Source organism: Notamacropus eugenii, chromosome 4 (assembly GCF_028372415.1).
Source record: "Notamacropus eugenii isolate mMacEug1 chromosome 4, mMacEug1.pri_v2, whole genome shotgun sequence".
Classification (NCBI taxonomy): Eukaryota; Metazoa; Chordata; class Mammalia; order Diprotodontia; family Macropodidae; genus Notamacropus; species Notamacropus eugenii.
Window position 1 is genome coordinate 15682047 of NC_092875.1, and position 27148 is coordinate 15709194.

The window sequence follows — 27148 nt, forward strand, 5'->3', positions numbered from 1 at the left end:
AAAGATACACTTAGTATAATAATAGCTCACACTTAGAAAGCCCTTAGAATTACCGAGCGATTTATACTCATGGTATCATGCAATCCCTCACAACAACCCAGTAAGGTTTTGTTAAACAAAGTATCACTAAACCCATTTCACAGATGAGGAGGCAAATGCTCAGCAAGCTAGCTGGTCTCAGATCACACAGATATGGGGCCCCAGCAAAATACCAGCCCACTATGGCCTCTATCACCCACACAATAATCCCCACCCCACCCCACCCCCCACTCACTTAGTAGGCTCTGGCCCTAAGGAAATTCGAAACAGAGTACAAGAGAAAGAGGCAAAGGCAAAGGCTACCATCCTAGGGCCTTGTGCCAACTCTCTCTACTGCCTCTGGCGGCCAGGAGGCATTATGAAAGCCTCTTCTGTGCACTGCCCATAAAGAAATAAGCTTCTCAATACTGAGATAAAGCAAAAATATCTGAACCCTTAGTTGGCCATAGCAAGAATTTTCACACATTGATTCCACTGAATCACTTCAATAAGATTCTTGACTACGAATTTTGAAAAACTATATCGGAAGAGGAAACACAAATGTGGCAGGGGACAAACACCAGCTTAGCTTGCCACAATCTGTGTAAATGCTGACCAAAGTACTGACTCCCTGTGAGATCTACAACATTCTGTAAAATTGGGGTGCCTGTGAAGTCACTCCATAAACCGGAGTGATGCAAATGGAACCCTCACGCAGCAGGCACTCAGAGGTTTGCTTTAGAGTAACTGTTCTCTTGTTGGCCCACAGCCTGAAGGGACAAGATGATGCAGTAGAAAGCCCACTCCCTGGATCTGGAATTAGCAGAGCTGAGTTGAGCCCAAGGCCAGAGTAGACTGTGGCCAAGGCACAAGGCTGTAGCCACTCTGTTCCTCTATAAAATGAGGACACTCCGCTGGGGAAGCAGTCTCCATAGCTCCTTCCAACTCTAAATCCTGTGGTCCTTTGAGTGTCTGCTTTGGGTCACAGTCCTGAGGATCCAAAACTCAGCCTCCCAGCCTGGGCCCTGTGGATCAGCCCAAGAGTTGATGAGGGGATAAACGTAAGATTTCACAGTACAAGTATGTTTCTACCTAGTAGCTCAGTGATAAAGACTTGCTGAATTGAAGGGAGAGAATTTACTGAATTTGCAAGGAGAAAGTGAAAGACTAACCTTAGAAGGTGTTTTTGTGCACTCACAAAACATATCTGAGGAGAAAAACAAAACAAAGCTGAGCAGAAGCACGGAATTTCAGAGGTAGATCATCCAGTTCAACCTCCCCTCAAATATGCTAATGTCTCTGCCACTCAGCTCAACAAACACACTGGGATACTCTGCAGAGTGGGGAAATAAGAAGGAAAGTGTGCCCAGTAAGTTTTTCGGCTCCCAATAAGCACTTAGCACTACAACGGAGGTGAAAAGCACTCCCAAGTTCAAAAATGCCCAACTTTGAGATATGCTGCACATCTGCTCTTAGAAAGAACGTTAAGAGTGCTCAGGGCTGTCCAAACACCTCCTAATCATTGGATCCTCACATTTGGATCTGAAGGGATTAGCTGAGATTCCAGACCAGAACAAAAAACAACAGTCTACTGTACTCTGGGTTGCAGAGCAACCTATGGTCGATCTCTAATCCACAAACCAAGCCCAGCAGAAATGTCAGCAGTGGGCAGAGCAGGGCTGACCTCCAAACGATTACCTTGCAAAAAGGACAGCCTCAGTGAAGAAACAGAGCATCTTGCTTAGTTCTCTGCTGAGAATAGGTAGGTGGCAGGACATTCAGCATGGAGGGACACAGAGTCAAGCAGCACTTCAGGCTGGTTCCCATTAAACTTTAGCCCCAGGTCAGTGTAAGAAACAGGCAGAAAGGGGCCTGGAACTCAGGGGGCCACAGGCTTGAGGGTCACCTCCTCTCCCTGGAATGGGCTCCCTCCTCTAGGATAGGAGGGCACTGACCAGTCGAGCTTGGCCATTCTATGTTTACAAAGAAAACTACTCAGCTTGAACTTTCCCCAAATAAACAATGTTTGTTTAGACTTTTATAAGCACTTGGACCACACTCCACTATCTGCATGGAGAAAAAAAGAAGGCTAAGGATGTAAGCTTCAAGGATCTAGCAAAGAGTCTGAGTGAAATATTCAGTGTGCTAAGAGGCTTGGTAGGCAAAACTAAGGCTTCCAGCTTTTTTAGTGTTGACTTTGACAGTTTATGCTACAAAATGGTCTTTGTAGAGCAGATTATTCCACCCTGCTTCCAAAGGATTTTTAAATGAAATTTGCTAAGTAATTAAATTAAAATACTAAGACAGCTACATATAGCTTTAAGGTGGCATGCTCTGTGAAGGCCAGAACCAGAAATGACATTAATAAAATTCAGGTTTCATAGGCAAAACTGGACCTGCCCAGAGCCATGGAGTGAGGGAGAAAGGATCAGAGGGAGCACTGGAACCCAGACCCTCTAACTCTAGAATCGATGTCCTTTTATCTGCCCTCGGCTGCTTGTCCCTTCAATCATCCCTTCACTCTCCCCAATTTTTACTCTCTCCTCCATCATCTCAAAGAATCCACAACTCCGTAATACCCTCCCCTCCTCTCTCACATTGAGCCCACACGTCCATTGGCTGCCACATCCTGTCATTTCTACGTCCACGCCATCTCTTGTATACATCTCCTCTCCAGTCCCAGAGTGACTCCTCTGGTTCAAGTCTTCTAACCTCTAGAAACCCTACAGTCCTCAGGCCCCTTCCTAGCTTTCTCATCTTCTCATACAGACACCAGCCCAGCTCACTCACATAGCAGGCTCCCATCTCTGGTCCTTTATGCTTTTTATTCCCTCAGGCCTGAAACACACACACACCCCTCCCCCACCTCAGCCTCTCAGTACATGATGAGCTGCAAGACAGTATAATAGATGAAACTGACATGTACTTAACAAATAGAAAACAACCTGTTATTGATAGGGAAGTCACTTCTGAATCAGCTGTGTGTGTACTGACAGCCCACCTTGTTACAACAAAGATCAAAATCCAGACCAAATTAGGAAAAAAAATTGCACACATTTAAGGCAACTCTAACCTGTGCTATTTTAAAAAGCTGCTGCCACTGATAAACAGAAGTTGTAGTAAAGGACAGACATCAACACCATTTCCTACAGAAATGTGACCAACGTAAATCATTCACAATAACAAGAGACCAGAAACCAGCTTAGTCAGTCAACATTCCATAACAGGACAACTGAAGACAGCTCTCAAGCCGGCAGTGGGGTCCAAGCTGAAACACTAAAACCTGACTGCAGCTACATATTGACTTAGAAAACTACATATTAATATTATCTATGTTTTATCCTACTTTTTCTTGTCTTGTTAAACCTTTTCCAATGACATTTTAACATGGTTTGGGTTACACTCCAGAGTGTTGCAGGCTATGGGCTAGACATCACTGGTCTAGAATATTCCTTTGTTTGAAAACTGTTTTGTAGGAGGATGACAAAAGATAATGAACAAACAGTTCTTCTCAAAAACAATACAGGAAAAATAAGTTTAAGCAAAATTATCCCAACACCATTTAATGATGAACTGAAAGGAAAATAAACTAAAGCTATGAAAATTCCTAGAAGAAACTTTCTTCCACATCAATGACAATGGAGTCACCACATTGTCCTCTAAATCATAGTCCTCGATGGCCTGTATGAGGAAATAGAAACGGAGTGAAGACAATAAAGACAGTTACACACAGGGAGGTCTGTGGGGGAGGCAACCCAACTGAGGGAAGGTCAGTTCTCAAGCTTATCTGAAAGAGAGAGAAAACTTAAAGCTTGGGGAAAAACTTGACATTTTTACTCCAAATTTAATACCCCAAAAGGCAAGTGAGAAAATCTCAATAAATCTGATCCGTATGCCTACTTTTCCATCTATACAAAATGACGACAATATGTGTGTGGCAGGTATGCCCAATGAAAAGTACAAGAGACAGACTTTCATAAACTATCGGCCACAACTAAGCACAGATTTAGACGAAGGCTGAGAGGTGTAAAGAATCCACAATCCCACTGCATTTGTTTTCTGACTATAGAAAAAAATATTTAGTAAAATAAAAATGTCTCTTTTTAAGGCTATCCTCCAAGGCATATGTCAAAAGTACACACTTCAACAAAGGTGCCTACTACCATCATGGAATGTGTCCAGCACAAAAAGGCAAAAGACAAAATTCTACAGATAAGGGGCCTGTTTCTGTCTTAATCCCTTTGCCCCTCCATCCTTGGCAATCTGGCGAAGCCACTTCAGAATCATGTTCAAAAATTCATAAAATGAAATATCTAAGATTCCAAAGGAAACTGATCATATTAAAATATAGTTATCAAAATTTAAAAAGTTCAAGGTCCCTAGGGTAAGAACCTCTGCTATACATGGTGAAGATGTTCCCATCTTGGGTGACTCTGTGTGGACCGTCACCATCCCCAGGCCTCTAAAAGATCTCGGAAACAGAATCCATATATCACTCAAAATCTTTTGGTCTCATTCTCCAACCATAAAAAAAAGCCCAATGAAGAATTCGTATTGTCTAGACTATGCTGTACAGCTGAATGAACAATCCCCTAGAGCTAATCCATCAGTCTATCTCTCTTGGACAGACAATAGACAATGAGCTAGGACCAGAACAGAAAAAGAGGAGAAGAGGCTGGACTGCCCTCAAGTGCTTTTAATGACCTCAAGCTTCTCTCTAAAACAAAGGCTCAACTTCTTAATAATAACATTCTACTGCCTGGTGATGCTATGTGCCTAAGTCACAGAATATGCCAAGATCTCCACGGGATTCAAGGTGAGGGTCACCCAAAGCGCAAAGGAAAAGCACAAGAAAACTGCAGCACATCACCTGGGAAAAAATGGGCAAGACACAAAGTGTAAAGACTGTCATGGAGAACTGTGTAACTGGAAAAGAAGGGGCCGGCTACACACTAGAAGCAATGGACGATCCATGGCAGGGCTTCACTGCTATCCTTGAAACATCAAAAGGGTGAGAGTGACAGACCCCCCCAGAGGACAGTTAAGGAGGAACACCAGCCACAGGCCCACAGGATGTGAAGGTGAGGCTGAGCTTCAATCTATGCCAGAGAGGGAAGACCCATATTGAAAAGAACAGAGATCCATCAAGTAAGTATCAAAGCATCTCTGGCACCTAACACACAGCAGGCATTTAATATACTTTTTTAATGAACTGAATTAGAGAAGTCAGATGAGAAAGAAACTATGCAATTCAGGCATACAGAAAAAAACTGCTTCATGGAAAAAGCAGCCTTTGAGCCTGGACTAACGATTGGGTTAAGATGTCAACAGGTGATCTGGGGACAGGTAAACACCCTGCGGAGATGACCAAGCACAGAGAGCAAATGAAAGCAAGGTGTGGAGAAGGAAATGAAAAGAGCAAGCTGAGGAGATGCCTAGCAAGCAGATGGGAGGTGGCCTGGGAGTCCAGGGCTTTCTCACCATATGGCATCAATATCAGAGGATTCACCACGTTAGGAAGCAATGGTTTCTCATCTTAAGCCACAAGAAGTTCCCTTTGAACACGAATACTAATGAAGACAGACACAAAACTCCAAAGTTTACAAAAAAGAAACCCTGATCTGTTCAGAAAGAAAAACAAAACCAAGCGTTCCAAAAAAGCCACAGCAAGCGAGTTCCTGGCGCTGAAATTGAATGTTTAGTATCTAGCATCACAATGCACTCTAGCCCACCTGCATTTTCTTCAGTCAGCAGGTCCACAAGCTTTTATTAAGCCCTGCCCACGTGCCAGGCACTGTGCTAAGTAGGGGGAAACACAAAAAGGCAACAACACAGTTATCAGAGCTCACCTAATGAAAAGCCAAAACGACAAGCAGAAAATATAGAGAAAACATACACTTTGAAAAGAGACGAGAGGCCACTTCTGAGAGGCACAATTGGCTGAGACGGCAGGGGGACCGGGACAGGCCTTCTCGAAGAAGACCCATCCAAACACCTCCTTTACTTCAATTTCTGCCTCCATTAATGGAAGCATGAAGCCAGCCAAGCATTTGCAAGCTTCTAAAGATAGCACGCTATCTTCAGACCCTTTTCTAGGGTCCTGCCAATCATTCTCCCATAAACATCTGCAGCCTTCTGTACCAATGGGGTGCAAACTATTAGTAAAAAATGAAGCTCCAATTACAACCACTTAAAAACAAGGAAACTGTGTGTTCCATTCTCACTCCGAAAATACCCAAAATGAGCAGAGTGATTTATGATGGATTACCTAAGGACTTTATGTTAACATCAGAGCTGCCAAGCTGGGCAGTCACTACACTCCTATTTCATGGCATACTGCATGCCCAGTTTGCCATGAATTTCACTTGATACACAAATGCAATACATAAAATACATAAAACAAAATCTAAAATGCTTACAAATGTTTACTACGTGGAAGACACTGTGCTCGGCTCCAAGACGTGAAAATAAATGACACAGGCCCTGCACTCAAGTTTAAATTCTGTTGGGGAGCTAGGCATGCCGAAGGAATACAAATAAGGAAAACACAAGGTAGAACATGATGGAGGTCACTAAGGCCTAAAGAACCTGTGAGGAAGGAATTCTTCCATTTGGGGCCATTTCAGCTGTGAGGATGAGTACAGACTTCAGAGAGAAGAGTGCATTCCAGGCAGGTAGACATCCTGCCAATGCCCAGAGGTGTATATGAAGTCAGGGAACCACTAGGAACACAACCAAACTAAAGTACAGTACATGAAGAAGGGTAATGGGAAGGAAGGCTGGCCCAAGAATTATGGAGGCCCTTACAGGCCAGACCAAGGGGCTTGTATTTTATCCAAGAGGCAAAAGGGAGCCACCAAGAGGGATGAAACATGAAGGAAAAATCCCAGGATCCAGTGGGGGCTGCTAGCTATGAAGCAGTGAGTGGCCACATCCTTTTCCTCAATTTGTAAGACTGAGGCTGACGTCGGCACTGCACCCTCGGCAGCCTAGCGTCCAGTAAAGCCCCCAGTTCCACTGACAGCCTGGCCCAGAGGATGGCCCGGACCAGGGCATGGCCCAGGACAAGGCTCTTGATCCCATCGTATTTTGGCAGCACCAGAAGATGCTGCAAGTTGCAGAGAAGGGCCATCCACACCAGCAAAGGGAGTTCCTTACTGGGGGCTTCCTATACCAATGAAATCCCAGGCCCCAGCCCATAGGCCTAAGGCACCGTGCAAATGCAGGGCTGAACTCTCCGGTCTTGGCACCACCACTTTGGATCCTACAGAGGAGGCAGCAGTTTGCCATAGAGCCCAGAAAGCTACCTCAAGCCTTGGTGAAGAGAGTAAGTCAAAGAGAATGAAACTTTGCTCTCAAAGGACAGATGCTGGTTACTATCTGTGGCAATCCCTCAGCCCTTGTCTAATCACCAAGGAATGTTCCGAGCTGATGAGGGATCAGCAAGTGCCGGGGTGTGTGCACAGCTCAGTTTTCCTGTTTCTGACACTTCTAACACTCATCTTATTAGCTCCATGACCATCTCTTGGCAAGTCTATAGAACTAGACCTAGATTGTCTCCTAAGGGCCAGTCTCACATGACTAACTGCCTACTAGATATTCACAATTGGGTGTCTGGAGGCATCTCAGGCTCCCCATAGCTGCTCAGTCATCTTTCATCCTTCACCATCATTCTCCATATCCAATGAGGTGCCATGTCTCATCCATTTCACCTAAACAAACCCTCTCACGTGTCCCTTTCTCTCCACTTATAGGGCCACCACACTAGTTGAGGCACTCAGCACTATCTGCCAAACTAATGCAGCAATGTCCAAATCTCCAGACCATCTTATAATCCATGATCTAGCAGCTGTCAGAATGCTATTCCAAAATTACAGATGACTGTGTCTTCGTGATCACCTCTGATCCCCCTTCCCATGTTCTCTAGCAGTCTGTTGGCCCCTTCTCTAATCTTCACTCCCTCCCCCACTACTGCTCCTTCCTATTATACGCCTTCATCTTTTCTTTCTTTAAAAACCCTCTAGATCCTGCCATTCCAACTAGCCATGAGCCTCTATCTCCCCTCCTTTTCCAGTCAAACTCTTCTGAAGAGGCCACCTACACTCATTGCCTCTACTTCCTCTCCTCATCTTCTAACTGTTCTGAATTCCAACCTCATTAATGCACTGAAAACACTCTCTCCAAAGTTCCTAATGACCTTTTCATTGCCAAATCTCAACCTTCACTTTTCTTGATCTCTCTGTAGCATCTGCCATAGCTGCCAACCTCTCCTCTCAGCTGGTTCTCTTCCTACCCACATGATCCCTCCTCCTCAGTCTCCTCAGCTGGATCCGCATTCATGTCCATCCCCCAAGGCTAGGTCCTGGGCCCTCTACTCTTTCCTCTCCACATTCTCTCATAAGGAGTTCAGAGCTCCCATCAGTTCAATTATCATCTCTATGGAGACGACTCTCACATCTCCATATCCCAGCTCTATCTCCTACGCTCCAACTCCAGTCCCACATCACTTACTGACCATTCCCAACTGGATGCCCTATGGACAAATCAAACCCTACATATCCAAAACAGAGCTTAGCCCTTCCCCAAACTTTGCCTACTCTCTAACTACAATTTCTATCAAAGGCCTCACTTTCCTCTCATTCACCCAATTTCATTTTCAACTCTTCACTTTCCCTCATCCCCTATAGCTAAACAGTTGCCAAGTCCTATTATTTCTTTCTCCACAACATCCTTCACGTATTCTTTTCCCTTTACTCAGTCACCTCATTATGTCTTGTCTGGTCAATTACAATAGCTTCCTAACTAGTCTCTCAGGCTCAAGTCTCTATACAAGAATCAGTCACTTTGTTCAGGTAGATTGTCTGGTGAAGAGTCTGATCACCTCCTACCTGGCCTACTGCAGCAGCCTGCCTCAAGATCGTCCCCATTCCATTCTATCCTCCACTAAGATGGTCAGTCATCTTCCTTGCTCTGGTCTGACAATGTTATTCCCACACCCCGCCAACTCCACTGGTACCTAATAGGGAGAATCAAATCAAAGATCATCTGTTTGGCTAGAAGTAACTTCATAGTCACTTCGACTCTGTTTGCTTTATTTTATCCCTATGCCTAAGAGCCTCTGCCATTGTCTCTAATGCCCTGTCTGCACATCGTAAGCACTTAATAAATACTTGCAGACAACTGATCTGATGGGTTTGTATTCTCATGAACAAAGGTAATCTCTCGAGGGAGAGATGATCTCAATTGATCCAGGATGCTTCCTCCTGTACAGATAGCCCACCCTCTATACAGAAAAGAAAATGGCAGTAAAATCAGTGCACAGCATGCCTTTCTCCTCACCTCAGATAATGCGTTCCTGAACCTTGAACAGTAAACGAAATCGATTAAAGAGACTGTTCTAAGTAGATTTTTATCTCCTACGAGATACTGACATTTTGTATATGTCAGATATAAAGACAGATTTCAGGAGAAATGGAGGCCAGATTTCAAAAGGATATAACTAATTCACACAATAAACACAGTGTTAGACCTGAGTCAGGAAGCCCTGAGTTCAAATCCAGCCTCAGACCCTATCTACTTAGCTGTGTGACATTGGGTAAATCATTTAACCTCTCTCAGCCTCAGCTTCCTCATCTGTAAAATAGAGATAATAATACTAGCACCCACCTCATAGGATTGTTGTGAGGGTAAAATGAGAGAATGGTTGTAAAGTGCTTTGTAACCTTCAAGCGCTATATAAATGTTATCATCATTTTGAAATGGAAGAGTTAACTAGGAGACAATTACAAACAAAATATCCGTTAAGCTATAAAATACAAATTATAAATTTTCATAGCTGTAAGACGTAGGTTAAATAGTAAATTATACACGGATTTTTTTAAATATTCAAGTTGTTTAAATCCCTTTTCAAATCTCTAATGTGAATTTTTATGGGCAACAAATCACACAAAATAGCTGAATTTAAGATATACACGGCTTCCTTTCCACGAACTATAATAGAACATTCAGCTTCCCATCTCTACTCCTTTGCACACACTGTGTCCCACGCCTGGAAGGCGCTCCTTCCTCACCTCCATTTCCTATCGTCCCAAGTTTCCTTCAAAACTCAGGTCAAACTCCCTGTCTAGCAGACTCTCCCCCTGCTCCTGCTGCCTCCATCACTCTGAAATCACTTCGCATATCCTTTGCATCTACTTAGAGATACACAAGTCAATTCCCCAAGAATGTAAGGGTTTATTTGGCCTTGCATCTCCAGGCCCAACACCATGGTGTGGGTAGACACCTACTAAATGTGTGCTGATTAGGTCTCACTGCAGAGAGGACATGTGGTACAACAAACAGGAGAGCTCTGGGCTTTGTCACTTCCTGGTCCAGTGACCTTCAATTCTCAGCCTAGGTTTCTTTATTTGTAAAATGTGGTTGACAGTGATACTCACTACCAACCTTCTAAGTTTGTGGTAAGAAAAGCCTTCTATAAACCATGAAAGCACACCTATTTTCTACCCTCTGATGCTGAGGAAGATGAGGGTGGAGGTATTCAAGTAATTCAATTATAAAATATAATATATAATTACAAAACATAGCCTATGTATGTTATATTGCACTAGGTGAGGTACTGGGAAGGGGAGTCAACCCTAGCCTCTCCAAGGCTATGCCAAGAGACCAACAAGAGCCTGACAAGGCAAGTTCGAAGAAGCCCTTCACCAGGTTGGCCATAAGATTATTAATTTGGGAGCAAGGGGAAAGAGCAGCTCCCAGGAACTTTAACAGGTTGCAAGCCACAATTGTGGGGGGAAATGACAAATCTTATAAGTATTAAAGGGCTCATGACATACAATAACAGAATTATGTGCTGAGGACGGCACAAAGAAAAATAAGATTCAATCTCTGCTATCTAACAGGTCAGGCTCATGAACCAACAAATATCATGTTCATTTTTCAAGTGAAATAAACTACCTTTTCTTGCTTTCATAACAAAAAAAAATGAAGGGGGGAAAAACAAAATTAATTTTAACTCAAACTTGGGAAAAAATACTTTGGGTTAAAGCTCAGCATGGCAAGTTTCTTCCTGAGAAGGCATTAAAAAATCTCTTGCAGGATTTTCTCAATAGCATTGACTGGCAAGCTCACTGTGGTACTTTCTAGTAAAAGAAAAGTAGTAAGTAATAATTATTTATCCCTTCATTCGAATCAGGGTACACTGTAAACATTGAAAACTTTCTACCAAAAGAAAAACCCTACCCAACTTCCCTGTAAAGGTGAGAAGCCCTATTTCTTTAAGACCAAGAAAAATCGAGTTGCTCAGTGCCTCAGACCAGTTTCCTAGGACAGGACGTCCTTTTCAAGTTTGGCCTATCCATCTAAATTGCTACGGTTTTAGAGGAAAAAATTCACAAAGATGAGGCTTTTCCACCAACAATCAATGCACTAAAGCAGCAGTACTATCCTCATCACATAACACTCTCAGAAACACTCCTGACACAAAAAAGTATCAAAGAAAATTTATTACAAACTTAACTTTTGCTGTCTCTCACACCACTAAGCAGAACTAGCTGCAGAAGAGGTCTTTAGTCTCCTAGACCCCAAAAGAAAATCCCATCCTTCAGTCTGTGCTCCCACCCTCCACTGAGCACCCTTCTTTAAATACCCCTAAGCAGGCCAATGGCGACCCAACTACAGGAAGGGGAGGGCAAAACTCTAAAAACTTCCAGCTGCTAACTAGAGATAATGATTCCTGTGAAGCAACTCCTTTTATCCTTAGTCACAGTGCTAGCACATGTACAGATGTACGGATGATTATATATACACAGTCGAGAAGCACTTAGAGATCATGTTTTAGGTCTGCCTTCTGGAATCAGGCCTTACTTTACAATCAATACTTTGTATGTAGGTAAGCGTATCTGCACGCTTCCACCCTTTTCCCAACCTGTTGCCAAAATGCATTCAAAAACCTACCCTCCCAAAAATCAGAACTGGCATTTATGGAATGCTTGAAGTAACAAAGTACTTTACATATACTCTCTTTTTTAAAAATTTAATTAATTTGTTTTCAGTTTTTAACAATCACTTCCATAAGTTTTAAATTTTCTCCCCCTCCTTCTCTCCTCCCTGGAGAGGATGCAATCTTATATGGGTTCTACACATACGGTCTTATTAAACACATTTTCACATTAGTCATATTGTATTAAAATGAATGGGAGAAACCATGAGAAAAACAAAACAAAACAAAACACAAGAGAAAAGAGTCTGCTTCATTCTGCATTCAGACTCCACAGTTCTTTCTCTGGATGTGATGGCATTTTGCCTCAACAGTGCTTTGGGAATGTTTTAGGTCCTTGCACTGCTATGAAGGGCTAAGTCTATCAGAAACAGTCCTCATACCCTGTAGCTATATTCTCCTGGTTCTGCTCATATTCATATCAGTTTATATAAGCTCATCATGTTCATATAAGTCTTTCCAGGTTTTTCTGAAGTCCAACTGTTTGTCATTTCTTATAGCACAACATGCCACAACTTGTACAGCCATTCCCTAATTGATGGACATCCCCTTGATTTCCAGTTCTTGGCCACCACAAAGAGAGGTGCTATAAATATTTTGGTATATGTGGGACCTTTTCTCATTTTTATGATCTCTTTGGGATACAGCACTAGAAGCAGTATTGCTGGACAGGCACATTTTTGTAGCCCTTTAGGCATAGTTCCAAATTGCTCTCCAGAATGGTTGGATGAGCTCACAGCTCTACCAGCAACAAATTAGTGTTCAAACTCTCTCACATCTTCTCCACCATTTACCACCTTCCTGTTTTGTCTTGCTAGCCAATCTGATAGGTATGATGTGGTACCTCAGAGTTGTTTTGATTTGCATCTCTCTAATCAATAGTGATTTAGAGCATTTTTTCATATCACTAAAGGTAGCTTTAATTTCTTCCTCTGAAAACTGCATGTTCATATCCTTTTACCATTTATCAATTGGGGAGTGACTTGTATTCTTGTAAATTTGACTCAGTCGTCGATATATTTTAGAAATGAGGCCTTTATCACAGACACTAGTTGTAAAAGTTCTTTCCCAGTTTTCTGCTTCCCTCCTAATCTTGGTTGCAATAGGTTTGTGCAAAAATTTTTCAATTTAATATAATCAAAATTATCCATTTTGCATTTCATAATGTTCTCTATCTCTAGTTATAAATTTCTCCATTTTCCATAAATCTGATAAATACACTATCCCGTGCTCCCCTAATTTGTTTATGGTATCAGTCTTTATACCTAAATCATGTACCCATTTGGACTTTATTCTTGTGTACAGTGTCAGGCATTGGTCTATTCCCAGTTTCCACCACACTATTTTCCAGTTTTCCCAGCAATTTTTGTTAAACAGTGAGTTCCTATCCCAGAAGCTGGGGTCCTTGGGTTTAACAAACAGTAGACTGTTATATTCTACATGTATTCTCTTACTGGGCCCTCACAACAACCTTATGAAATAAGTGCTATTATTATTACCTCTTTACAGATAAGGAAACTAAATCTAAGAGAGGTTAACTGTTGTGCTCAGAGCTATACAGCTAGGGCATAGGCAGGATTCAAACTGAAGTTTTCCTGAGATCCGCACTACCCATCAGGCCACCAAGCTAACTCTCTCCTGATTCTTCTCCTACCTATCTACTACTTCTCTGTCTCTTTTGCTGAATCTTCATAGCACAACTGAAGGTTCCCCCAGGTTCTGTCCGGGATAGTGAGTGGGATGGCACAGTAGATAAAACACTGAACCTAGACTCTAGGTCCTAGAGTCAGAAAGACTTAAGTTCAAATCCAGTCTCAGACACTTACTAGCTGGGTGATCTAGGCAAGTCATTTCCCACTTGTCTGCCTCAGTTTCCTCAACTGTAAAATGGGGATAATAATTAGAATTTCTGTCCAAGGGTCATTTGAAAGATCAAAGAAGATATAATATTTGTGAAGTGCTTCACTCACTACAATGATATACAACATACAGATACGAAGGACTCGTGATAAAAAACACTATCTACCTCCAAAAAAAACCCCAATGCCTCTGAGTGGAGATTAAGCAGATTTCCTTTCACATTATTACTCTTGGGGTTTTTTTCTACATGGATAATATGGAAATATGTTTTGCACTATTTCTTGTCTTCTCAATGGACAAGAGAGGAGTAGGAGAGGGAGAATTTTCAAAATTTAAAAATGAATGTTAAAAAATTGTTTAAAATTTTAAAGATTTAAAAGATGTTTAGCACAGTACCCAGCACACAGTAGGTGTCTTAACAAATGCTAGCTCCCACCTCCCCTTCTCTTCTACTTCTCTGTTGTCACTAGGTGATCTCATCAGCTGTGCTGGTTTGAATGATCACCTCTACATGTAGGTGACTCATCTACTTGGCCAGGCCTAACTTCTCCCCACCTCCAGTCCTGTATCTCCAACTGCCAATGGCCATCTCTAAGAGGACATCTCACAGACATCTTCAAACTCAACACATTCACATATTTCACCTCTCCCCCCCAGCCCTCCCCTCCTCCTAACTTCCCTATTATACTGAGGGGTACAGTCCCCAAGGCTCAAAGTCAGGCCCCGTCCTCTGCTCCTCCCTCTCTCTCACACACTCACACCCTCACAGGACAATCCAATGTCTGGTTCTACTGTTTCTGCCTGCATGAAATCTCTCCAATATGGACCCTTCTCTCCTCAGACTGCCCCCACCCTGTAACAGGCACACCTAGACTATTCCAACAGACTGCTGGTTGATCTCCCTGCCTCAACTGTCCCCCTTAGCTAGCCCATCCTACAGTTAGATCAAAGCCAGCTTTCTAATGCACAGTCTGACAACGTCATTCCTGTATTCAATCAGTTTCAGTTCCTGTCTCTTCCCTCCAGGATCAAACACCAAACCTTCTGTTTGGCTTGTAAAGTCCTCGGTAACCTGACCCCACTCCCATGCTCCCAGGCTTCTTGCATGTTACACCCTCCCCCCCCCAACTTACTTGGTGTCCAGTGCCAGGGCCTCCTCACTGTCTCCTCACTGAGCAGTTGTACTGACTCTCCCTGCATGCCTGGAAGCATCTCCCTCCTCACTGCTGCCTCCTTCAAGTCTTAGCCAAAGGCCCACCTTCTGACTCCTTAGTCTTAGTATTCAGCACTTTCCCAATGAGATGCCCCCCAATTTAACCCATCGATAGCCAGGCCATCCTTTGTTCATATGCTGCCCCAGGAGAGGAGGGGTTGGTTTTTTATTTTGGATCCCCAAGACTTCAGTACAGTGTCTGGCAGGATAGCAGACTGACTGCCTCACAGAGGGATTGCCCTTGGTGTCAGGAGGATTCTACTATCTGATCCTCATCCTGCTCTACTATTAGCTATGTGACCTGACACAAATTCTGCTAAGTCCTGGTTCCCCTCATCTGCAAAACGAGGGTAATTATGCTCATATACTAGTGAGCTCTCTGAAGGCAAGTGACGGTTTTCTTTTTGTCTCTCTCCCTAGCACACAGCCCAAAGTGTGCACAAAGTAGAAGCTTAATAAAGGCTTGCTGATTGATTAGCCTACTACCTCATTCATGGGAGAACTTAGAAAGTTTGAGTTGGAAACTTTTGGATACAAAAGTGAACTCTGGTTATTATCTGTATACCAGATCACAGAAGACTAATGCCAAAACAAAATGTTTCTTTTGCTCTTCAAGACACCTGACAGAGAGCCAAGAAAGGAGACGGAGCCTTCCCTGCCTGCACTCAGTCCTTCTGTCCTCATAAGCCACAAGGAATCTAAAGTCAAAGAAGGTCTGTCTCATGTATCACCCATCTGCCAACCTCTTCACTTTGCAGATGAAGAGACAGAGGCCTCCAGAAGGGAATTAATTTGTCTAAGGAACAGAGGCCTGGGTCTATAAACACAACGTTCTCCCCAATGCGGCGCAATGACTTGTTCCTGCCGAGTGCTTCCAGCTTTATTAGCTCATTTCAAGTCTCTCCATTCTCCCAGGTCACCAAAATGGTGATATTTCAAATGAACCAAGCGAATGTCTATTTACCCTTCAGGATCTAAACTGCATCACTGAATTAAGGATGATGCTGATACCAGTAAACACATTGCCCCTTAAAGTTAACAAAGGGCTGCATCTCTTAGGTTCCCATGACCCGGTCCTGTACTTCACCTCAACTCCACAGAGACACAGATAGGCACGCTCTGGATCTCTCCACCACCCAGAACTGTTCTACTTCGTTCCTGAATTCCAAAATGCCTTTACTCTTAATCTTTTAATGTTCCAGCTTTCCTCTGCCTCAGCATCCTGGCTCTTCCTCCTCATACCCTCTATTCATCGCACCCGAGGTCATCACTTCTGTATTGACTACAGTCCCCTCCCTTCCCTATTCCCATCCTCTTAGTCAATTCCACTCTCCACTACCTTCTGCCCCCCCAAATCCCTTTCCAAACCCCAACTCTAGACTGGGTCAACAATCTACCTGCTTTATTCCTACTCACTTGCAGCTGAAAGGAGCTTGAAGAGATTAAGAAACCACGTTGACTGGGTTTATTCCAAATCTGTTATGATCTAATAGCAACTGGGACCTCAGTGCAGCCAGAAAAACCTTCTATTCCTAACTGTTTTACTAGCCCGCTCTTTCTCCACAGTGGTGGTTCTAAACATTGTCTCTCCTTGGACCTTCCACAGCAGTCCCTGCCCCCACGCTCTGAACTGAGGACTTTGCCTCAGATTTCATCCAAAAAAATGGTACCATATACTAGGAGTTCCCCCTTCTCATCATCATACTCAGATATCTCTTCCCACAGCCTCTTTCTTCTCTCCAACGAGAAGATGATGACTAGCTGGCCCATCTCTTTAATAAGAGCTAATAACAATTAATAGCCAGCATTGATATAGAGCCTTAAGGTTTGCAGAATATTTTACAAATATGATCTCATTTGATGCCCACAAGAGCCTGGGGAAGTAGATGTTACTGTTATCTCTATTTTAGAAATAAGGAAATTGAGAAGTGACTTGCCTGGGATCACACACAAACACATGTGTTTGAAGCAGGATTTGACCCCAGGGCTTGATGCCCAGGCACGTTCCCCTTGATCTCCTCCCCTCCTAACTTCTCCACTCTCATCTCCACACTCTCTAGGGGTTCATTGTCTGCTGCTGACAAACGTGCTCCAGGATCCTTTATATTGCAATAATTAACACAAATCCTCAGTTGATCCTTCCATTCCCACTCACCATCTTCCTCTACTTCTCCTCCCCTTCCCAGCTACACTCCGTGGTACAATGCTCCCCTTCCCTCCTCTCGCTCGCTTCCAAACCTTCTGCAACCCCACTCTCATTCAAAAGGAGCTGCCTTCTCTATAGGGACCAACCATCTCCCAGCGGCCTCTTCTCAATCATTCATCCTTCTTGACTGTCCTGCATTTAACACTGTCCATCATCCTCTTCCAGATACTTTTGTCCCTGATGGGTTTTGGTGTCACTTCTCTCTCCAGATTCTTCTCCTATTTGTCTGATTGTTCTTCATTCACCTCTTTGTTCCTCATCCATATCACATGCACTAACCATAAGCACCCCCAAAGGCTCTGACTTCCCCCCTCTATCAGCTCCTCTGGGTTCAGTTACCATCTCAATGCAGATGATCCCTAGAACTAGAGATCCAGGCCTAACCTCTCTGAGACATCTCAAAGTGGATGTCCTGTCAACATCTCAAACTCAATATATCCAAAACAGAATTCATTATTCTCCCCCCAAGTCATCCTGTTACTAACGAGGGAAATGCCCTCCTCCCAGGCACCCAGGCTTGCCACTCGTTCTTGTTCTTACCTACTCATTTTCATCCCAAGTATCCAATCCATCACCAAGCATTGTCATTTCTACCTTCAGAATCTCTCTCATACACACCTCTTCTCCACTCACAAAGCACCTGCCTGATGTCAAGGATGAGGGCCAAACAATGCCGACAAGCACAAGAGCTCCTATCAATATTTCTGTACACAGAGGTTCTTTTCCTCTTCCTCTGATCTCACTGCAGTATCACTGGGTCCAAGAGTATGCACAGTTTAATCATTTTGGGAGGCAGGGCTCCAAAATGCTCTTCAGCAAGGCTGGACCAAGTTCATAGCCCCTCCAACAATGTGGTGGAATTAGCCTTCTACCTGATGTACCCACTCCCATCTATCCTTCATTCACCTGCCAAGGTTGGGTGAAGAACCAGCACCTCTGACACTGCTCCAGACTCCACCTTCTCCCATGGTGGGAGAAGAGAAAAGCTAAGTGCTTGATAATTGTTTAAAATGAAGCCTAAGTTTGATCGTTTCACCACCATCACCACACCTGTGAGCCCAAGTACCTCTCAATTACCTGCAGGAATAAATCTAAAATCCGCCTTCTGGCACAGAAACTCCTCCTAACCTGTTCCCTTTCTGCCTTTCCACCACCCTCCCCTTCACTCTCACCTCTGCACTGTCAAGTCTGTAGGCCTGCAATGTTTGGTACCCCCACCTTCACTTCTTGGTTTCTTCAAATCTCAGCTCAAGTCCCCCTTCAGTAGGCCATCTTTCTTGGCCTATCCTCTTTACACTGCAATTCAAATCAATTCAATAAACACTAAGCACCTATTATGCACCAGGCATCTAGGATATAAGGAGCAAGACAGTCCCTGCCTCCAATGAGCTTACAAGCCAATGGGGAAGAGAACATGTGAACAAATATACATAAACCAATCTGTGTACAGAATAAATAAGAGAAAATTAGCAGAAGGAAAGCACTAGAATTAAGAGGGCTTAGGGAAGACTTCCTGTGGAAGTGAGGGAAGTCATTAGTCAGAGTGGAGAAGGGAGTGTTCCAGGCATGGGGGACAGCTAGAAAAAATTCCTGGATCCAAGAGATGGAGTATCTCATTCATGGAACAGCCAGGAGGCCTGTGTCCCTGGATCAAAGAGTATATGTCAGGGAGTAAAGCGTAAGAATACTGGAAAGGTAGGAAGGGGATAGGTTATGAAGGGCTTTAAATGTCAAATGTCAAACAGAGCATTCCTCATTTGCACCTGGAGGTAACAGGGAGCCACTGGAGTTGAGAGGAGTGGGGTAGCGTTACATAAGGAGACCTTCTCTTTAAGAAAACTGATTTTAATGGCTAAATGTAGGATAGAGTGGGTGGGAAGAGACTGGAGGCAGGCAGGCCCACCAGCAGCTATTGTAATAGTCCAGGATTGAGGAAAAAAGAGCCTGCACCAGGGTGGGGGCAGTGTCAAAGGAGATTACCTTGTATCTATTCTGCATATACCGTGCATGAGCCTAGCTACTCATATACTGTCTCTTCCAGTAGAATGTGGGCAGGAACTATTCTGTCTTTTTTTTATATGTGCTAAAGTTAATACAGTGCCTAACATACTGTCAGTCCTTAATAAATGTCTGCTTAATCTCATTTGATCCTCATAATCATTCCATGATGTAATAATAATTCATTTTCCATAAGGAAACAGTTAACTCAGAGAGTTGAAGTGACTTGCTCCGAGGTCCGGAACGAGTCAGATCCTCCAGACTGCAAACACAAGGCACTCTCCACTACTATCACCTGGCTGCCTCAGTAACTGAAATCTCAGATCCGTGTGACTAGAAACCTTTATTGCTCTCACCGTTGTTGTCCTTGTAGATTTCCTGTTAAACCACTAATACACACAGAAGTTTTATGTTGTGAATGCTCTGCCAGACAGACAAATTTCAAAGGTGTCATATTTTATATGTAAAGGCTTTATACCAGCTCCTGTTCTCTCAAGTGTTCATTCTTTTTATAGAAACAAATACTGAGAGATCTCTTAAATCTGAGATTAAAATATAACTGAGAAATGTTTAATAAAATAAACAACAATGCAATACAACTCGGAGAGCACGAGATCGAGTTATGAGCCTTGACAATAATCATCAGGCCCCCGAGTTCCTAGTTCCTAGGGGCTCGTACTGATCACAGTAACTTCCATGAAGCTCCCTCAGAGACCTTCCTGCTCTTTTTAACATATCAAATATAGGTCCTTGCTTGTCCCTTTGCACATTCATTCCTCGCTGCCAAGTCCAAGTCTTCGTCAAACTGATGTACACCACACTTGCTATGAACTCCCCTCCTGGTCCCCGATCACACAAGTGTCCCCACAGTCAGGTTACACTGACGAGAGGTACAGGGGACACCCAGCACCCTGGCTTTGCAACAGTGCCACTGCTCCTAACAGTGAACAGGCCCACAGAGGGAGGCAGGGCCCCTCCAGGTAGAGCCCATAAACTGGAAACCTCCCTGGGAGCAGTGGAGCCAGAGCACCTGAGTTCAAAGTCCAGCTCTCTCATTTACTATCTGTGTGACTGTGAACAAGCCAAGTCATCTCTGTGACCCTTCTCTATAAAACAGGGGAGCTGGGTTGGAAGAGAGCCCTAACCCCATAATTCAAATGTGAACCTGGAGAGCAAAGATAACTCAAGTGGATTTTACCCTGAGCATCCTGTTCTGCCTCATGAAGTCAACCCCTACAACGACAACCATCTTTGTGCTGTGCCTACCAGATCACATTACTATTAAATAACCTTTCAGAGGTTCCATGCTTTCATCACTCCCCTTTCAAAGAAATGGATCACTGTTTCATTTTTTTACCTTTTAACTTGATTAAAGATAGATTTTGTTTTGATACAGACTCTCCTCCAAAGCACACTCTCTACAAGCAGTTGTTTTCAAGTGCTAGTAGATAAAAGGACTGTGTCCTTTATTACCAATCACTAGCAATGACTTTATAGTATTGTATTGACTTACTATTTTCCTAGAGGCAAAATGAATATATACACAAACATACACACACATACAAACACACACACATATGGCAAAAAATTCACTGCATTTTTCTGTCTTTATTAATCAACCATTTGGGTGGCTTCTCAGACAACGGAGGACACAAGACCTGAAGACAGAACAGGTTAGCAAAGGCACATACTTATCTACGTAAGGTTACAGAATTCAGTTGCTTTTAGCAAACAACTGACTACAGTTATTGTGCAAATCCTCTGACCCACTGAGTGTGGTGAGTACCTGCTATCAAGTTCCCTTTGTGAAACTCCAAGTATTTCAACACTGAGCGATTACAACAGTGAAGGCAGGTTGTTTCTACATCATACATGCATACTGTCCATTTCCAGAGCCCTCTGGGACAACGTTGACCAAAAATCCACAGGCAAACATAGAGTCAAGCTGTGGAAGCAATATTAGAGAATGAATAAATATGGGTTCAAATTTCTATCTCTGGTACCTAAAATAAATGTGAAATGAAGCAACAAATTTCAGTATCATGGAATTTTCAAGCTGGTAGAGTCCTCAGGGATCAGCTGTCTCAGATGGTGATAACTACTACTATCCTAACTGACATGGCTTCTCCTCATGCAACCCCTCATCCTCACCTCTACCCCTCAAAGCCCCTCCCTTTTTTCTAGTGGAAGCTAAAGGCATGGCTCGATTCCTTTGCCAGGATTCTCTCCACAGGCACTCCTTCATGCAGAGCAATCACTATCTGCCCCTCCTTCTTGGGGCATTCCAAGAAAAGACCAACCTGAATACAGGGGCCTTCAACTTGAAGAAGTCAATGTATTCTTGGAAAAAATCTGTGTGTAACCTGAATTTATGTAGATCAAACCATTTTTCCACTGGCACTAATTTATCTTAATGATTCATCCTAATAACTGACTTTCAGGAAGGCTGTGGCTCCTAAAACATCAGCTTTAAATTTCTATAATGATCCGCCACTTCCTCTCTCCCCCACCCAATACCCCATCTCCACCATGGTTGGTCAAATACAAAATAATCAGTAAACTTTATTATGCTCTGCAAAGGGAATCTTTCATCAAAGGACGAATCCTCTGAAATAAAGAATTACCCTCCCAAGTGATCTGCTTGGAAAATCGAGCATTCACTTATCTCACCAAGTTTATTCCAAAAAATGGGGAGACGAAAAGTGTGCTATCACACCAAAATATAGAAAACATTCAGTCTTAGGATGATGGGCTTTCTGGACTACTTCAGAAACCAACCACCAACAATCCTCCCAATTTCCTATACAAAACACAAATGAAAGTTTGCCTCCTGCCCAAATGACACAAAACCATACGTTATACCTAGCGTAACTTGCAGTGGAAAGGACACCCAATAAAGAAGTGCCATCTATTCTATACTATGCCCAGGGACCCTATAATATCACAATGCATATTGAACAACTATGTTGAATTTGAATGAGAAGAGAGTGCTTTAAATACTTCTTTTTCAGGAAGGCTTTGTGAATGAGGTTAACTTGGTAAAATGACCAAGACACTAGAATGTCCTCATATCATTTGTACAAATCAGCATTGAAAACAGTGAAACTCTCCCATCCTGGAAAACTTATTAAATAGAGAACCACAAGAGAGAGAGAGAGAGTCCTAAACCGTTAAAGAAAGTTTCCAGCACTCCAAGTTCAGAAAAGCATCGTCCTTGTAGCTTTTTTCCCAAGAAGTGATACATAAAATGCTCCAATTTCTATCTTTATGAATACATTGTAATCCTTTACTGGGCAGCCCGGATGATGTGCCGCAGGTCTCTTGGAATTACTGATCATGGGACTTTTCACCATTTTCTTTCTCTCTAAAATATCTTTCCCACCCACTTACTACCAGGTCAAGAAACTGTCCCATAGCAGTAAGGCCACAAAAGTAGTCACTCCTCCTCAAACACTGGGAGCCACCTACAAGGTTCTACCAAGATTCCCACTAAGCACCACACCCTCTCCCAGCAAAATCAGGAGTTCGTCAAAACATCACCCCAGTTTGATTGTTTTTTTTTTTTTAAAAAAGGGCCATCCCTTGAGTAACTACTTAAAGAGCCCTATTCATGGAATGGGTCTATCTCACTCAAAGTTAGAATCTGATAAGACCATATCCTAAGATGGCCAGGGTCCCACATGGCATCCTGGGTCACCTCCAGTCATTCTGATGAATATCAGGCCACTGGACCCAGATGGCTCCAGAGGAGAAAATGAGACGTGACCTTGCACAGCCCTCCCTCACTCAAATCAAAGTCAACTGCAAGTCATATCATACTCTTGATGTCATGGTCCTCTTTGAGAATGAAGGACAAACACAACAACAATTAATCTTTGACTATATGGGCAGGGAAGTAAGTGAGGACAACCAAGTTACTCACTCTTACCTTTCCCATTCATATAATCCACCGCCAGAATAAGCCCAGATTTCAAAGGCCTCCTCCCTTCACAGTCACAAGACTACTAAGAGTTAGAAGGGGCTTGAGAGATCATCTTGTACATCCCACTCCACCCCACCCCATCCCCCACTCCCTTTCACAGAGGCTCAGAAAGAGGAAAGGACTAGTCCAATATCTAATAGCCGATCAATGATAGGACAAGGACTCAAATTCAGCACTTCCATTCTGAGACAATTTCAACTGAGCCACAATTTACTGAAGTACCTACTCACTGAATTCAAGGCAATACACGAAGTCTCATCTCTCCTCTCCCTTCCCCCACCCAACAGATGGGTGTTTTTCCCAGGGAACTTTCAGTGTCTTTAGCACTCCGGACAGAGAAGAAGACAAACTCCCAAACACTAAGGGAAGACTGCTGAGGAGGCTGAAGCAGAGGCCCTGGCTCTGCACCTGATCTGCCAACAACCTGCCTGCCCCAGTCTCTAGGTGAGGGTAGGTGCTGGAATCAATGACCTCCCAGGTCCCTCCCTACTCGGAATCTCTCTGTCATTTGTCATTTTTGTGTCCCTCCTACACACACAGCGGGTCTGCTTATGATCTGGGTGGACCCTCCTAGGGGAGGAGAGGGGGCAGACAAGCAGCAGGGGGATTCTCAGTCCCCTCCACCAGGAAGGATTCCCTGTGGACAACCCCCTCAGGGAGGTATCCCGAGAAAGCTCCGGGATGATCAGGGTTTGAATCACGCCTCTGCCACTTCCAAGAGATGAATAAACCTCTGCTGGACCGGGCCAGTCCCTTCCCCTGGCTGGACCTCACTTCCTCCCACACCTGCGGATCTCCAGGTCCCCGCCTGCTAACATTCCACGAGTCTATGAGGTATCTGGGGTGGGGGAAGGGAGGGCAGCGAGGGTCTCCGGGTCCTCCCCCAACCCCCGAGGGCAATAAGGACCAGGGAGGCGCTCCCAGGGCCACCACCCCCGGGGCAGCAGGGTGGGGCCGCGCCAGTTCCGAACCAGAAGACCCGGGTTCCAGGCCGGGCCCGCCGGGCCCCCACCTGTGGAGACCCGAGACGAGCATTCTCCCGTCCGGTTCCACCAGCGGTCCAACCCCACGGACAATTATAAAGATATTCTGTTCAACTTCGAATTAAGCAAACCAAGTGGGTTCATGCGACAGCATCTAAGCACCGCTCCCGTCCGCCGGTCTGGGGCGGGAGGGCAGCCAGACTCAGTTTCCCCCTCTGGGCTCCTCGGTTCTGGCCAGCGTCGGACAGGCCGGGCCCCGGGGCTCGCTCGGACCTCGGAGCCCACCCCCCAGGCCTCCATTTCCTTCCTCCTCGCCCGAGGCCCGGCCCAACCCTGACGGCCTGCCTCCGGAGCCCCCCAAGACCCCAGCGTGGCCCTCTTCGCGTGCCTCACCCCGTTCTTGAGGGGCTGGGGGACCCCCTCCCCTCGCTCCGGGCCCCAGCTCGCGGGGTCCCTCCCCCTCCAGCGGAGACAATCCGCAGCCGGCCCCGCCCCTTCGCTCTCCCCCGGGGGTGGGGGGCCGATCCGGGGTCCCTCCGGGCTCCCGGGGCCGGGGTGCGCTGGAAGCCCCCTCCCCCACGCCCCCCCGGGCAGAAGGGGCAGGGTGCTCCCCGGAGGGGCTCGGCTCCCCCCCGTCGGAGGGCCCCCCGCAGGCCTCAGTTTCCCCGGCGCGGCCCTCACTCACCAGGCCCCGAGGGCGGCAGCAGACGCTCGGACGGCGGCGGCGGCGGCAGCGGCGGGGGCGGGGGCAGCAGGACATGGCGGGGCCCCCGGCGGGCCGCGGCCTCGGCTCCTCCGCCCCCGGCCAGGGCCCCCTCCCCCCCTCCCTCTCCTGCTCCCCCGCCCTCCTCCTCCTCCTCCTCCTCCTCCTCCTCCGCCCTCGACGCGACGCTCGGGCCGCCGAGCCGCGGGGGGGGGGCGGCCGGCGCGTGCGTGTCTCGGCCGCGGGCTGCTCCGGCTGCGGCTGCGGCTGCGACCTGGGCTGCGGCCGCGGCTCGGGCTCCGGCTCCCGCTCCGGATCCGGCTGCTCCGCCGCCGCCGCTCCGCCTCACCACCACAACAACATGGCGGCGGTGGCCACACAGAGCGCGCCCACGAGACGCCGGGCGGGGGCGCGCGCCGGCGCCAGCGCGAGCCCAGCCGAGCAAAGCCGAGCCGGAGGGCGCTCTGGGGCGGGGCCACGGGGGCCACGGACACGCCCCCTCGCCTCCCAGCGCTCTGAGAGAGGGGAGAGCGCGGGCGCGCCCCTGGGAAGGGGCGGAGCCTGGCCGCGAAGGACACGCCCCACACCTTGGCCTGCGTCAGGGAGAACCCGAGGGACGCTGAGACTTTAAGAAGCCCTGAGAGGGGGCGGGACCGGAGCTCTCGGGACACGCCCCCCACCTCAGCTCCTGTCAGAGAAAACAGGAAAGACCGGACCTTCAGAACACAGGCCACGCCCACCTTCAGAGCTAGCCACACCCCCCACAAAAATGGACTTGAGCTCCTAGGGTACGCCCTCCCCTGCACTACCATAAGAGCCAAGAGCTCCGAGACCACGCTTCCGGCAGGACCTGGCTTAGGGAGGCTTCCCCACAGGCGTGTGGGCGGGCTTATTCGGGGGCGGGGTCTTTCTTCACAGAACACGCCCCCGCCACTCTTCTGGCAGAGGCCATGGAGCACCCAGAAAGAACCACCTAGAATAGACCTGGAGGGCGTGGCCTCAGCTCTTGGGTCGCGCCCCCTCAAGGGCCTGGAGAATACTGACAGAGAGCCAGCCCAAAAAGAACTTGAGGGTCAAGAAAGGCCTGAGGTGGAGGCAGCCCTTCTCAGAAGGCCCCGCCTCCAGTGAGTCAGTTGGACAACAGAGCACTGTGCTAGGCACTGGGGCATGCCGCAGAAAGGCAAGATGCAAGCCCATCTCCCGTTGGAAGCCTTCCTCAACCCCTCCGTTCTAAGGCCTTCCCTGTTAATTCCTGTTTATCCCATAGATAGTTTGTTCGGACACACGGCACACGTGTTTGTCTCCTCCGCTGGACTGGAAGCTCCTTGAGGCCAAGGACAGCCTTTTTGTCTTTTTGTGTATCTCCAGAGCCTGGCACAGTCTGGCACATAGTAGGACCTCAGTAAATGTTTCCTGATTGATTTCTCTTCTCAGGGAGCTCACAGTCTAATGGGGGAGAGCACCTATAACCACCTTCCCGCAGGATAAATAAGAAATGATCAGTAGGGAGAAGACTGACACGCCTCCCGCGACGCCATCAGTCCAATCCAGGACCAGACCAGAAGAGGGGGATGCTGAGGAGGCGGGACCTAAGCCTCTCAAGCCACGCCCCCAAAGGGTCTAAAGGCCACGCCCCCGGTGATTCTGGAGAGGGCTGAGGGAATCCCCAGCAGGGAAGGGACCCCGCAGACCCGAACGGGGCGGGTCTAAGTAGGGAGGACAAGTAGGGAGCCTCAGACCGAGGGGGCGGAGCCCACCTCCCCAGGGGGCGGGGCTAGGCTCTAGGGGAGGAGGGATGGGCAGGGCACGCCTCCCAGGGGGCGGGGCCTAAGTCTCGGTCCTTTTCTGGGTCTTTCCCAGGGTCGGGGGAAGCAATCAGATGCGGAGAAGGGGCTAAGGCCACGGGGCTGTATTCCTTGGTGCACCCCCCGCACCAAGGACCCTCCCCTCTCCTCCCCCTCTTTTCAGCTTCCTTCTGGTGTGCTCTCTGGCCGCAGTGGATTGGAAGCTCCTTGAGGGAAGGGACCGTCTTCCTTTCGGAAATGTATTTTACCTGATTGCCCACATCTAATTACCGTTATAGGGAGAGGGAGAACATTTGGAACTCAAAGAATGTTTTAAGTGAATGCTAAAATTGTCCTTACGTGTAACTGAAAAAAAATAAAATGCTACTTATGAAAAAAGAGT

General features: G+C 46.1%; 1 protein-coding gene across 13 annotated transcripts in view; it reads right to left on the bottom strand.

The window, feature by feature from the left end:
* MTMR3 (myotubularin related protein 3) overlaps positions 1-25085 on the bottom strand; it is a 200919-nt gene extending 175834 nt beyond the window's left edge. For 8 of the 13 annotated variants that reach the window (XM_072599995.1, XM_072599990.1, XM_072599997.1 and 5 more), the window contains exon 1: positions 24944-25085. The gene's annotated coding sequence lies outside the window, so the exon portion shown is untranslated. Of the gene's footprint in view, positions 1-21079; positions 23319-24943 lie in introns of those variants that run through there. The other 5 variants (XM_072599992.1, XM_072599994.1, XM_072599988.1 and 2 more) reach the window with 3 other exon arrangements.
* Positions 25086-27148: the final 2063 nt, after the last annotated feature.